This window comes from Oncorhynchus keta, chromosome 32 (genome assembly GCF_023373465.1).
Source record: "Oncorhynchus keta strain PuntledgeMale-10-30-2019 chromosome 32, Oket_V2, whole genome shotgun sequence".
In the NCBI taxonomy this organism is placed as follows: Eukaryota; Metazoa; Chordata; class Actinopteri; order Salmoniformes; family Salmonidae; genus Oncorhynchus; species Oncorhynchus keta.
The window spans coordinates 8,877,457-8,889,350 of record NC_068452.1 but is presented as its reverse complement, the minus strand read 5'-3'; positions in this window follow the sequence as shown (position 1 = coordinate 8,889,350).

Sequence of the window (11,894 nt, the reverse complement as noted above, 5' to 3'; positions counted from 1 at the left end):
TAGCAATGGTGGGATCGATACCTGTGCTCAACATTAATACAACTGCAAAATCCCCAAATAACTGTTGCTGGGGGGCAGGTTCTGCTTTGACAAGATGGCTGAACATTGCCCTACTATGGTATATTTATGTTAAATGATAATCCATGATGAAACAGCAATGTGGGCATTACACCTTATGACAACCAGTGGAACAGCCACTTGCATCTAAATCTTGTGGGGGGGGGGTGAGAAGGGGGGGTGAGAAGGATTACTTACCATCTTACTTACCCTATCCTAGGTATTCCTTGAAGCAGGGGTTTCAGGTGTCTCCGGAAGGTGGTGATTGACTCCACTGTCACTGGCCCAGAGAGGGAGTTTGTTCCACCATTGGGGGCCAGAGCAGCGAACAGTTTTGACTGGGCTGAGCGGGAACTGTACTTCCTCAGTGGTAGGGAGGCGAGCAGGCCAGAGGTGGATGAACGCAGTGTCCTTGTTTGGGTGTAGGGCCTGATCAGAGCCTGGAGGTACTGAGGTGCCGTTCCCCTCACAGCTCCGTAAAGGCGAGCACCATGGTCTTGTATCTGGCTCAACTGTAAAAGCCAAAGAGCGGAGGAGCGGGGTGACGGCGGCTCTCCCTCAGGACAGGCAAATGGCCGTTTCCCAAAGAACATGCAGACGTACTCTGGCTCAACAGTAAAACAAGCCCTCCTGTCATATTAGTCCCCGTCCAGCTCTGCCCCGCAACAGAGGGAGTAAGACCGTATCTATTCACAGTAATATTCACTGAGGTCAGAGAGAGAAGGAAAGAGAGATGTGTTATAGCATCCTGTCGTAAGTTAGACAGCTGAACATTGCCCTACTATGGTATATTTATGTTAAATGATAATCCATGATGAAACAGCAATGTGGGCATTAGACACGTTGACCACCCAAGCCGAGGCTTGCAGCTGCAGTGTGAGCAGAGGTTCATTAACTAGTCTCTTGACCCACCGGACGGGTACAGTCACTCCATCTTTGTGGCTCCCTTGTGCACCTAACGGAGCAGAGCACTGGCTCCACCACAAACAGAGAGCTGCAGAAGTCCACTGTCACTGTGGCCCAGAGAACAAAGGCAGACGTCAGAGCCCGACAGAGACGGTGAGATGCACGTAGTGTTCCATCTAACCCCGTCCGTACATGGCATCTAACTGACTCACTGTGAGGGAGTCACCCAGACTGAAAAAGACACCATCACGGAGGAGTACTGTATCTGGCTCAACAGTAAAACAAATCCTTCACAGAGGAGTACTGTATCTGGCTAAACAGTAAAACAAATCCTTCACAGAGGACTACTGTATCTGGCTCAACAGTAAAACAAATCCTTCACAGAGGAGTACCGTATCTGGCTCAACAGTAAAACAAATCCTTCACAAAGCAGTACCGTATCTGGCTCAACAGTAAAACAAATCCTTCACAGAGGAGTACCGTATCTGGCTCAACAGTAAAACAAATCCTTCACAGAGGAGTACTGTATCTGGCTAAACAGTAAAACAAATCCTTCACAGAGGAGTACTGTATCTGGCTCAACAGTAAAACAAATCCTTCACAGAGGAGTACCGTATCTGGCTCAACAGTAAAACAAATCCTTCACAGAGCAGTACCGTATCTGGCTCAACAGTAAAACAAATCCTTCACAGAGGAGTACCGTATCTGGCTCAACAGTAAAACAAATCCTTCACAGAGGAGTACCGTATCTGGCTCAACAGTAAAACAAATCCTTCACAGAGGAGTACTGTATCTGGCTAAACAGTAAAACAAATCCTTCACAGAGGAGTACCGTATCTGGCTCAACAGTAAAACAAATCCTTCACAGAGGAGTACCGTATCTGGCTCAACAGTAAAACAAATCCTTCACAGAGGAGTACCGTATCTGGCTCAACAGTAAAACAAATCCTTCACAGAGGAGTACTGTATCTGGCTAAACAGTAAAACAAATCCTTCACAGAGGAGTACCGTATCTGGCTCAACAGTAAAACAAATCCTTCACAGAGGAGTACCGTATCTGGCTCAACAGTAAAACAAATCCTTCACAGAGGAGTACCGTATCTGGCTCAACAGTAAAACAAATCCTTCACAGAGGAGTACTGTATCTGGCTAAACAGTAAAACAAATCCTTCACAGAGGAGTACCGTATCTGGCTCAACAGTAAAACAAATCCTTCACAGAGGAGCACTGTATCTGGCTCAACAGTAAAACAAATCCTTCACAGAGGAGTACCGTATCTGGCTCAACAGTAAAACAAATCCTTCACAGAGGAGTACTGTATCTGGCTCAACAGTAAAACAAATCCTTCACAGAGGAGTACCGTATCTGGATCAACAGTAAAACAAATCCTTCACAGAGGAGTACTGTATCTGGCTAAACAGTAAAACAAATCCTTCACAGAGGAGTACTGTATCTGGCTCAACAGTAAAACAAATCCTTCACAGAGGAGTACCGTATCTGGCTCAACAGTAAAACAAATCCTTCACAGAGCAGTACCGTATCTGGCTCAACAGTAAAACAAATCCTTCACAGAGGAGTACCGTATCTGGCTCAACAGTAAAACAAATCCTTCACAGAGGAGTACTGTATCTGGCTAAACAGTAAAACAAATCCTTCACAGAGGAGTACTGTATCTGGCTCAACAGTAAAACAAATCCTTCACAGAGGAGTACCGTATCTGGCTCAACAGTAAAACAAATCCTTCACAGAGCAGTAACGTATCTGGCTCAACAGTAAAACAAATCCTTCACAGAGGAGTACCGTATCTGGCTCAACAGTAAAACAAATCCTTCACAGAGGAGTACCGTATCTGGCTCAACAGTAAAACAAATCCTTCACAGAGGAGTACTGTATCTGGCTAAACAGTAAAACAAATCCTTCACAGAGGAGTACCGTATCTGGCTCAACAGTAAAACAAATCCTTCACAGAGGAGTACCGTATCTGGCTCAACAGTAAAACAAATCCTTCACAGAGGAGTACCGTATCTGGCTCAACAGTAAAACAAATCCTTCACAGAGGAGTACCGTATCTGGCTAAACAGTCAAACAAATCCTTCACAGAGGAGTACCGTATCTGGCTCAACAGTAAAACAAATCCTTCACAGAGGAGTACCGTATCTGGCTCAACAGTAAAACAAATCCTTCACAGAGGAGTACTGTATCTGGCTAAACAGTCAAACAAATCCTTCACAGAGGAGCACTGTATCTGGCTAAACAGTCAAACAAATCCTTCACAGAGGAGTACCGTATCTGGCTCAACAGTAAAACAAATCCTTCACAGAGGAGTACTGTATCTGGCTCAACAGTAAAACAAATCCTTCACAGAGGAGTACCGTATCTGGATCAACAGTAAAACAAATCCTTCACAGAGGAGTACTGTATCTGGCTCAACAGTAAAACAAATCCTTCACAGAGGAGTACCGTATCTGGCTCAACAGTAAAACAAATCCTTCACAGAGGAGTACTGTATCTGGCTCAACAGTAAAACAAATCCTTCACAGAGGAGTACCGTATCTGGCTCAACAGTAAACAAATCCTTCACAGAGGAGTACCGTATCTGGCTCAACAGTAAAACAAATCCTTCACAGAGGACTACTGTATCTGGCTCAACAGTAAAACAAATCCATCACAGAGGAGTACCGTATCTGGCTCAACAGTAAAACAAATCCTTCACAGAGGAGTACCGTATCTGGCTCAACAGTGAAACAAATCCTTCACAGAGGAGTACCATATCTGGCTCAACAGTAAAACAAATCCTTCACAGAGGAGTACCGTATCTGGCTCAACAGTAAAAACAAATCCTTCACAGAGGAGTACTGTATCTGGCTCAACAGTAAAACAAATCCTTCACAGAGGAGTACCGTATCTGGCTCAACAGTACAACAAATCCTTCACAGAGGAGTACCGTATCTGGCTCAACAGTAAAACAAATCCTTCACAGAGGAGTACCGTATCTGGCTCAACAGTAAAACAAATCCTTCACAGAGGAGTACTGTATCTGGCTAAACAGTAAAACAAATCCTTCACAGAGGAGTACCGTATCTGGCTCAACAGTAAAACAAATCCTTCACAGAGGAGCACTGTATCTGGCTCAACAGTAAAACAAATCCTTCACAGAGGAGTACCGTATCTGGCTCAACAGTAAAACAAATCCTTCACAGAGGAGTACTGTATCTGGCTCAACAGTAAAACAAATCCTTCACAGAGGAGTACCGTATCTGGATCAACAGTAAAACAAATCCTTCACAGAGGAGTACTGTATCTGGCTAAACAGTAAAACAAATCCTTCACAGAGGACTACTGTATCTGGCTCAACAGTAAAACAAATCCTTCACAGAGGAGTACCGTATCTGGCTCAACAGTAAAACAAATCCTTCACAAAGCAGTACCGTATCTGGCTCAACAGTAAAACAAATCCTTCACAGAGGAGTACCGTATCTGGCTCAACAGTAAAACAAATCCTTCACAGAGGAGTACTGTATCTGGCTAAACAGTAAAACAAATCCTTCACAGAGGAGTACTGTATCTGGCTCAACAGTAAAACAAATCCTTCACAGAGGAGTACCGTATCTGGCTCAACAGTAAAACAAATCCTTCACAGAGCAGTACCGTATCTGGCTCAACAGTAAAACAAATCCTTCACAGAGGAGTACCGTATCTGGCTCAACAGTAAAACAAATCCTTCACAGAGGAGTACCGTATCTGGCTCAACAGTAAAACAAATCCTTCACAGAGGAGTACTGTATCTGGCTAAACAGTAAAACAAATCCTTCACAGAGGAGTACCGTATCTGGCTCAACAGTAAAACAAATCCTTCACAGAGGAGTACCGTATCTGGCTCAACAGTAAAACAAATCCTTCACAGAGGAGTACCGTATCTGGCTCAACAGTAAAACAAATCCTTCACAGAGGAGTACTGTATCTGGCTCAACAGTAAAACAAATCCTTCACAGAGGAGTACCGTATCTGGCTCAACAGTAAAACAAATCCTTCACAGAGGAGTACCGTATCTGGCTCAACAGTAAAACAAATCCTTCACAGAGGAGTACTGTATCTGGCTAAACAGTCAAACAAATCCTTCACAGAGGAGCACTGTATCTGGCTCAACAGTAAAACAAATCCTTCACAGAGGAGTACCGTATCTGGCTCAACAGTAAAACAAATCCTTCACAGAGGAGTACTGTATCTGGCTCAACAGTAAAACAAATCCTTCACAGAGGAGTACCGTATCTGGATCAACAGTAAAACAAATCCTTCACAGAGGAGTACTGTATCTGGCTCAACAGTAAAACAAATCCTTCACAGAGGAGTACCGTATCTGGCTCAACAGTAAAACAAATCCTTCACAGAGGAGTACTGTATCTGGCTCAACAGTAAAACAAATCCTTCACAGAGGAGTACCGTATCTGGCTCAACAGTAAAACAAATCCTTCACAGAGGAGTACCGTATCTGGCTCAACAGTAAAACAAATCCTTCACAGAGGAGTACTGTATCTGGCTCAACAGTAAAACAAATCCTTCACAGAGGAGTACCGTATCTGGCTCAACAGTAAAACAAATCCTTCACAGAGGAGTACCGTATCTGGCTCAACAGTGAAACAAATCCTTCACAGAGGAGTACCGTATCTGGCTCAACAGTAAAACAAATCCTTCACAGAGGAGTACCGTATCTGGCTCAACAGAAAAACAAATCCTTCACAGAGGAGTACTGTATCTGGCTCAACAGTAAAACAAATCCTTCACAGAGGAGTACCGTATCTGGCTCAACAGTACAACAAATCCTTCACAGAGGAGTACCGTATCTGGCTCAACAGTAAAACAAATCCTTCACAGAGGAGTACCGTATCTGGCTCAACAGTACAACAAATCCTTCACAGAGGAGTACCGTATCTGGCTCAACAGTAAAACAAATCCTTCACAGAGGAGTACTGTATCTGGCTCAACAGTAAAACAAATCCTTCACAGAGGAGTACTGTATCTGGCTCAACAGTAAAACAAATCCTTCACAGAGGAGTACCATATCTGGCTCAACAGTAAAACAAATCCTTCACAGAGGAGTACCGTATCTGGCTCAACAGTAAAACAAATCCTTCACAGAGGAGTACCGTATCTGGCTCAACAGTAAAACAAATCCTTCACAGAGGAGTACCGTATCTGGCTCAACAGTAAAACAAATCCTTCACAGAGGAGTACCGTATCTGGCTCAACAGTAAAACAAATCCTTCACAGAGGATTCCTTTATCTGGCTCAACAGTAAAACAAATCCTTCACAGAGGAGTACTGTATCTGGCTCAACAGTAAAACAAATCCTTCACAGAGGAGTACCGTATCTGGCTCAACAGTAAAACAAATCCTTTACAGAGGAGTACTGTATCTGGCTCAACAGTACAACAAATCCTTCACAGAGGAGTACCGTATCTGGCTCAAAAGTAAAACAAATCCTTCACAGAGGAGTACCGTATCTGGCTCAACAGTAAAACAAATCCTTCACAGAGGAGTACTGTATCTGGCTCAACAGTACAACAAATCCTTCACAGAGGAGTACCGTATCTGGCTCAACAGTAAAACAAATCCTTCACAGAGGAGTACCGTATCTGGCTCAACAGTAAAACAAATCCTTCACAGAGGAGTACTGTATCTGGCTCAACAGTAAAACAAATCCTTCACAGAGGAGTACCGTATCTGGCTCAACAGTAAAACAAATCCTTCACAGAGGAGTACTGTATCTGGCTAAACAGTAAAACAAATCCTTCACAGAGGAGTACTGTATCTGGCTCAACAGTAAAACAAATCCTTCACAGAGGAGTACCGTATCTGGCTCAACAGTAAAACAAATCCTTCACAGAGCAGTACCGTATCTGGCTCAACAGTAAAACAAATCCTTCACAGAGGAGTACCGTATCTGGCTCAACAGTAAAACAAATCCTTCACAGAGGAGTACTGTATCTGGCTAAACAGTAAAACAAATCCTTCACAGAGGAGTACTGTATCTGGCTCAAAAGTAAAACAAATCCTTCACAGAGGAGTACCGTATCTGGCTCAACAGTAAAACAAATCCTTCACAGAGCAGTACCGTATCTGGCTCAACAGTAAAACAAATCCTTCACAGAGGAGTACCGTATCTGGCTCAACAGTAAAACAAATCCTTCACAGAGGAGTACCGTATCTGGCTCAACAGTAAAACAAATCCTTCACAGAGGAGTACTGTATCTGGCTAAACAGTCAAACAAATCCTTCACAGAGGAGTACTGTATCTGGCTCAACAGTAAAACAAATCCTTCACAGAGGAGTACCGTATCTGGCTCAACAGTAAAACAAATCCTTCACAGAGGAGTACTGTATCTGGCTCAACAGTAAAACAAATCCTTCACAGAGGAGTACCGTATCTGGCTCAACAGTAAAACAAATCCTTCACAGAGGAGTACCGTATCTGGCTCAACAGTAAAACAAATCCTTCACAGAGGAGTACCGTATCTGGCTCAACAGTAAAACAAATCCTTCACAGAGGAGTACTGTATCTGGCTAAACAGTCAAACAAATCCTTCACAGAGGAGTACTGTATCTGGCTCAACAGTAAAACAAATCCTTCACAGAGGAGTACCGTATCTGGCTCAACAGTAAAACAAATCCTTCACAGAGGAGTACTGTATCTGGCTCAACAGTAAAACAAATCCTTCACAGAGGAGTACCGTATCTGGCTCAACAGTAAAACAAATCCTTCACAGAGGAGTACTGTATCTGGCTCAACAGTAAAACAAATCCTTCACAGAGGAGTACCGTATCTGGCTCAACAGTAAAACAAATCCTTCACAGAGGAATACTGTATCTTGCTCAACAGTAAAACAAATCCTTCACAGAGGAGTACCGTATCTGGCTCAACAGTAAAACAAATCCTTCACAGAGGAGTACCGTATCTGGCTCAACAGTAAAACAAATCCTTCACAGAGGAGTACTGTATCTGGCTCAAGAGTAAAACAAATCCATCACAGAGGAGTACCGTATCTGGCTCAACAGTAAAACAAATCCTTCACAGAGGAGTACCGTATCTGGCTCAACAGTAAAACAAATCCTTCACAGAGGAGTACCGTATCTGGCTCAACAGTAAAAACAAATCCTTCACAGAGGAGTACTGTATCTGGCTCAACAGTAAAACAAATCCTTCACAGAGGAGTACCGTATCTGGCTCAACAGTACAACAAATCCTTCACAGAGGAGTACCGTATCTGGCTCAACAGTAAAACAAATCCTTCACAGAGGAGTACCGTATCTGGCTCAACAGTAAAACAAATCCTTCACAGAGGAGTACCGTATCTGGCTCAACAGTAAAACAAATCCTTCACAGAGGAGTACCGTATCTGGCTCAACAGTGAAACAAATCCTTCACAGAGGAGTACCGTATCTGGCTCAACAGTAAAACAAATCCTTCACAGAGGAGTACCTTATCTGGCTCAACAGTAAAACAAATCCTTCACAGAGGAGTACCGTATCTGGCTCAACAGTAAAACAAATCCTTCACAGAGGAGTACCGTATCTGGCTCACCAGTAAAACAAATCCTTCACAGAGGATTCCTTTATCTGGCTCAACAGTAAAACAAATCCTTCACAGAGGAGTACTGTATCTGGCTCAACAGTAAAACAAATCCTTCACAGAGGAGTACCGTATCTGGCTCAACAGTAAAACAAATCCTTTACAGAGGAGTACTGTATCTGGCTCAACAGTACAACAAATCCTTCACAGAGGAGTACCGTATCTGGCTCAACAGTAAAACAAATCCTCTGTGCAGGCCGGTCAAGTTCTTTCACACCGATCTTGACAAACCATTTCTTTATGGGACCTCGCTTTGTGCACAGGGGCATTGTCATGCTGAAACAGGAAAGGGCCTTCCCCAAACTGTTGCCACAAAGTTGGAAGCACAGAGTTGTCTATAATGTAATTGTATGCTGTAGCGTTAAGTGCCTAGCCTGAACCATGAAAAACAGCCCCAGACCATTATACCTCCTCCACCAAACTTTACAATTGACAGTATGCATTCAGGCAGGTAGCACCAGTCTCAACGTCAACAGTGAAGAGGCGACTCCGGGACGCTGACCTTCTAGGCAGAGTTGCAAAGAAAAATCCATATCTCAGACTGGCCAATAAAAATAAAAGATTAAGATGGGCAAAAGAACACAGACCCTGGACAGAGGAACTCTGCCTAGAAGGCTAGCATTCCGGAGTCGCCTCTTCACTGTTGACGTTGAGACTGTTTTTTTGCGGGTACTATTTAATGAAGCTGCCAGTTGAGGACTTGTGAGGTGTCCGTTGTGAGGCGTCTCAAACTAGACACTCTAAAGTACTTGTCCTCTTGCTCAGTTGTAAACCGGGGCCTCCCACTCCTCTTTCTATTCTGGTTAGAGACAGTTTGTGCTGTTCTGTGAAGGGAGTCGTACACAGCGTTGTATGAAATCTTCAGTTTCTTGGCAATTTCTCACATGGAATAGCCTTCATTTCTCAGAACAAGAATAGACTGACGAGTTTCAGAAAAAAGTTATTTGTTTCTGACCATTTTGAGATTGTAATCGAACCCACAAATGCTGATGCTCCAGATACTCAACTAGTCTAAAGAAGACCAGTTTTAGTACTTCTTTAATCAGAACAACAGTTTTCTGGTTTTCTATTGATCAATTAGCCTTTTAAAATGATAAACTTGGAATAGCTAACACAAGGTGCCATTGGAACACAGGAGTGATGGTTGCTGATAACGGGCCTCTGTACGCCTATGTAGATATTCCATTAAAAATCAGCCGTTTCCAGCTACAATAGTCATTTACAACGTTAACAATGTCTACACTGTATTTCTTAACAATTTGATGTTATTTTAATGGACAAAAAATGTGCTTTTCTTTCAAAAACAAGGACATTTCTAAGTGACTCCAAACTTTAGAATGGTAGTGTCGGTAATCCCATGGCTCCCAGTTGGGGTCTCCCATGGCTACCTTTAAGAGTAATGGCCCTGACATTCAGCCATACAGATACCAGTGACCATCGGACAGAAACATAGCACCCAAATCGTAACCAGTACTACAATACACAGGTGTTTCCATTAAACGTACACCCAAATCAAATCAAATCAAATGTATTTATATAGCCCTTCTTACATTAGCTGATATCTCAAAGTGCTGTACAGAAACCCAGCCTAAAACCCCAAACAGCAAGCAATGCAGGTGTAGAAGCACCCCTACTATATACCGTAGTCTAGGTCCGTAAAACATACCACTGCAGATATCATCACAGTCATATCATACAAACCCTTCTGTTGGTGCCCCCTGAGGGTCAAGCTCATGGGTGAATGCATGTAATATCTGAGACCTCTTAATACCATTTCGTGGAACACCTCAGAGCAGCCAGAACCACTTAAAGCCAAGCAACAGAAAATACATACCTGAGTATAACCACCGCATAGAGACGAGATGGCCACTCCCCCATTCTTAACAGAACAGTCTCACACCCACTGTTACAATGCATCTGAGCAGAGGAAGGTGGGGAGATGGAGAGGATGGGGGGGGATTATGGCCAGATGACGCTGCCTGGCAGACAGGTGAGCTCAGCGTGACTCGGTGGACGGCAGGGGGGGACCAGGCCAGGCCAACCACAGGGAGGGGTGACCTCCTCGACCCCCGGCTCCGCCAGAGGGCCCACTGTGAGCGGCCAGAGGCGTCACCTCTTCCTACTGCCCTGTGGATCGCTGCCCAGAGCCCGCTGTCCTTGCCAATTCTACCTAGCGGACATGAGATGCATTCAGAGCAGCAACAAAGAAGGCCCAGGTTCAGGGGCCCTGGCATCTGATTCACAGGGGGAGGACCAGCGTGGGATGAGGGAGGGAGGCAGCAGTGGAAGAGCTGATGCTGAGAGCACATCTGGAGGAGTGATCTGTCTGTCCCCCACCTACCAGACCACCACAGACAACACTAAAACACACACAGGAAGTACACACACACAATATGTTGGATCAAAGGCTCAGATGAGGCCCCCATATCTATTATCAAGCTTGAAACCCATTCCAACCAAAATGTTATCATGTATAGCCTACTAGTTTACATTTAGGCTAGCTGTTAGGCTGTGCATAACTGTCGATGTGTCATAGCCCCTAAAGAAAGAGACAGAGATTCTGATGGAAAGGCTCGAGGCAGTTTGTTCAAATTGTACTGCCTCAGGGCTGGAGGACTACTGCGGCGGTAAGTCTAGTCTACACATCACAGTGACAGTCTCATTTCATGTCCAGCCCTTGAGCACGGACATGAAGGAGAAGGACCGGGAATTTTATAAAGGGACATTTACTCCTGAAAAGAGCACAGGGTTTGAGCGGGTTTGAGCACAAAAGGGGCTGAAGAGCAAAGTGCCCTGCAATAAAATGAAGTCAGGTCAGCAGACTACCCATGTGACAGCACACTGCCTTGGATTAGGTGGTGTAAGCCTATTAATGTGGTTTGGACTAGGTGGACCACCCGGTCTCCCCACCCCGCCTGGCCGGCCAAAGATTAGCCTGTTAAACGTACTTCCCGCCTGCATAAGATGCAAACTCCGCTCCTCATCCAATAGCAACAATTCAGATAGGGACCTGTCTGCCCACCCGTAACTCGAGTTAGCTTCTCTACCATTCAAATGCATATGGGATGTGTTTCCATCAAAAGAGCACTTTTCTCTTATCAGCCATATTGTAGTAATTGGTTTGTCTTTATTAGGGCAGTGATATCATGAGCAAAGGAGGATGTCAAACTTCTCAGCCAGGCATGTGGCATTGCTTTTTACACTCCAATTAGAATCAAAGCACTTTTGAGTGAAAGGTAAGCCTCTTTTATTTTTTACTCTGGACATTGGTGAATCATGCAAGGAATTTTAGTAGGCCTAGCTA